Raw genomic sequence first — 3,343 nt, 5'->3', positions numbered from 1 at the left:
TGAAGTCGGAGTAGCCCGTTCTATGATAACCAGTGATGATGATGACGCTTGCGACTACTTGGTAGATGCCTTTTCCTATTTGTAGCTCTATGTTCTATGTTGATAGTCAGGTTGACCGGTGTGTCCATGTTATGTGGGCTGGATTATGTCGGTTTTAGCCTGGTTTTCTGTCAATTAACTAGGCAATTCGTGCTCTCTAATCAATGAAAATGGCAAGTCCTTTGCCTCATTTCAAAAAAAGAAATATAGGTGTATGGGGAGGAGGGACGACAAGAAATGGGCCGCTTTGATCTGGGATGAGAAGAAAAATAAGGATAGAAAGAATTGGGATGCGTTCGATGAGGTATCCAAAACATAGGATTGGAAGCATGTGTAGGAATAAAAGATGATTGCAGCTATAAAATGGAGGAACAAGAAACCAGAGAAAATTTTACAATGAGACCCGCAACAACGGTTACAACGGAAGATGGTTGCAGATACAAACGATCATTGTTTACATACTTATTTTTGGCTCGTGGCAACGCATGGACAGTCTACTAGCATGTTTTTTAAGTAAAAGTTAGTTCCCAAATGCTTGAGCCCACAAAGCAGCGAGGCCAAATCGATTCCTCTCTGGCTCATGTCCAGAACCCAGAACAAACGATGGCAAGAACTCCTGCGATTCACCTCAACCCAAATCTGGCATGGAGGATGGAGCTATCTTCTCCGTCAAATCCGGCCAACGGGGGAGGTCGCCCGCTTCGCCCTGGAAGCGATGGCCTCGAAGGAGGTGGTCGTTCGTCGTCCTGCCTGATGGAAGCGAATGCCGCCGTGGAGATGGATCTGACAGCCGTGGCGCTCGATTTGGCTGCGCAGGAGCTTGAAATCTTGAATCGGCTGCCAAGGATCTCGCCCCGCCATAGCCTTTGACCACCCCTGTAGCGATTCGCATCCGACGTCATCGGCGATGAGCGCGAGGTAAGGAGGAGTTGGTTGGGCGGAGGGAGCTAGAGGAGGCGGGTTCCACTATGCATCCAGGCTACTCCTTGTGGAACGCTGCACTTGTGGTTCACTCCGCCACCAATATCATCGACCGAGCTCGACCAAGGGCGTCCTCCATCCTTCCACAGAGCAGCGGCCAGCATGGCGGGGCGGCTTGCCGCCGCGCCGGATGGGAGCACCAACGCCAATGGCTCCGCGGCTCCCGACCGAGCGCGCGGCTTCTACCGCGACCGGATCCGGCTGGTCGCCGTGTCTGGAGGGCTGAAAAGTTCGGCTTTCTTCGACCACTCCCAGTCCAGTCAAAGCGGATCCAGCCAAGGTTTTGGTTACCGAATGAGGTAATTTTACCGAGGGGGCTGATAAATGTGGTTACCATGGTTACCGAGAAATACCGACAAATACCGAGAATATTTCGAGCGAATTTTATAGTTGAATTTTGAATTCAAATAAAAAAATGAACGAATATTCAAACCAGAGACCTCTCAAAACAGGAACTAGGTTGCTACCAACATGCCATAACCAACTTTCATTGCATTAATTAGACCCTACATACCTTACTGTAAATCGAGTGTTTAAATTCAAAAATTTCAAAAAAATGGTATTTTTTGCTCGGTATGACGATTTACCGAGGGGCACGGAAATACGTGGTAACCATGGGAAATCTTGAAATTTCGACTGGTAACCAAAACCTTGGATCCAGCTACTCCAACCACTCCGGCGCGTCGAATTCTTATCCGTCCAACGACTCCGGTATCTCTGCTGCTGAACCGGACTTCGGCGCCCATGAGTTCACGGTGATCGCCATCCAAATGGTCAGTGACGGTTATGCCCAGCGCATGGTCCGAGAATTCGACGGCGGCGGCGGCATGGAGAATTGGTTCCTCGAGCTTGACGTGGGCTGGGTTCTCCAAATCCACAACAAGACTGGCTTATGTCAGCAGCTCCAGCTTCAAGCCGAATCGCCGTCATGGCTCCTCCAAGACTTGGTCCAGAGGTGGATTCGAGCTCTCATGGTAACAATCTCCAGTATGTCTGAGGTGCTCCGCAATGTTCAGACGTTATGCTCGCAAGGTTTGGCAAAGCAAGCATCTTGAAGATGCTCGCCTTTGTCGACGCCGTCATCTCAGTGCTCAAGGCGGGGAAGCTGCGGGCCGTGCTAGATATGTATATTTGTGTCTGCACCGCGTCCTACTCCTACATGTTCACTATGGATGTGTTCTATTCAGAACCAGAAGCCAAGAGCGTATTCAACGAGATAGGCCGCTCGTTGGGGACAGAAAGAAACAAGCTATGCGAGGCTATATCCACCACAATGGAGCAAGTCAGGGCACTCATGGAGGACGATGACTCGTGGGCTATCGAGTTTCCACAAGGAGGAGGTGGGGTTCACAGGAACACCCGGTTGATGGTGGGTTACATCGTGTCCATCACGGACACATTGGTGTCGACGCGCGACTTTGCACCAAGCCACAACACTGGAAATCTTCATGGCCTCATAGATGACACGATCAAATATTTGAATGATCTGCTTCAGAGAAAATCGGAGCTGTGCTTGGATCTAAGCCTGAGGTACCTATTCCTGCTAAACAATTCCTATTTCATAGCCACCAGGGACATTGTTCATGGAGACTCTGAACACCACCAGGGACTTGAACTTACACTTGAATACAAAAACCACATGGATAGTTATCTTGATGTTTCGTGGGCTCATGTGATCTCCTCCGTATCGAAACCGAATCCTTCTGGACCGCTGCGTCGCTGGTTGACCAACACCTCTTCGCTGGCTAAATTCGAGTCAGCGTTTCATAAAACCTACCATGCCCAGAAGTTCTGGAAGGTTCCAGACCCTCGGCTCAGAGATGCGCTACGAAGGGCTATCATCGAGAGAGTCATCTCAAGTTACAACGACCATCTGAAGAAGCATCCTGAGCTAGCGGAGCACGCTAGCCGCGGAAACAGCACTCCGTGGTCTTGGAAGAGATGTTGGGACAGCTATTTGATGGCTGAGAACTTTAAGGCATCGAACAGAGTCACCAACTAATAAGAGGCCAGAGTTATGTTTCATCCAGAGCATTTGAAGTGAAGTTTTATTTTGGATTTGGGGGGTCTTATTTGACTTGTGATTCCATGTTAAGTACTCCCACATAGCTAAGTGTCATGTTTACTTTGGACATGGCGTTTTGGTGCCCAGGCTCAGATGCACATGATATCCTGTTCGTTGATTGTTGTATGGGGATTGGGGAAAACTAGTGTCAGATGGCAGGTCTGGTTCGTGGAAAATCAAGATACAGATTATATACAGTCATGAATAGTGCACTACTGTGGGCCTTGCGCGTAGGGCGGGAGGCTGATTTGAACGATA

General features: G+C 49.3%; 1 pseudogene; it reads left to right on the top strand.

The window, feature by feature from the left end:
- The first annotated feature begins 1,122 nt into the window (after window positions 1–1,122).
- On the top strand, window positions 1,123–3,022 carry LOC123039593 (exocyst complex component EXO70E2-like; annotated as a pseudogene).
- Window positions 3,023–3,343: the final 321 nt, after the last annotated feature.

This window comes from Triticum aestivum, chromosome 2B (genome assembly GCF_018294505.1).
Source record: "Triticum aestivum cultivar Chinese Spring chromosome 2B, IWGSC CS RefSeq v2.1, whole genome shotgun sequence".
NCBI classification, from domain to species: domain Eukaryota; kingdom Viridiplantae; phylum Streptophyta; class Magnoliopsida; order Poales; family Poaceae; genus Triticum; species Triticum aestivum.
This window is presented reverse-complemented; position numbering and strand designations above follow the sequence as displayed.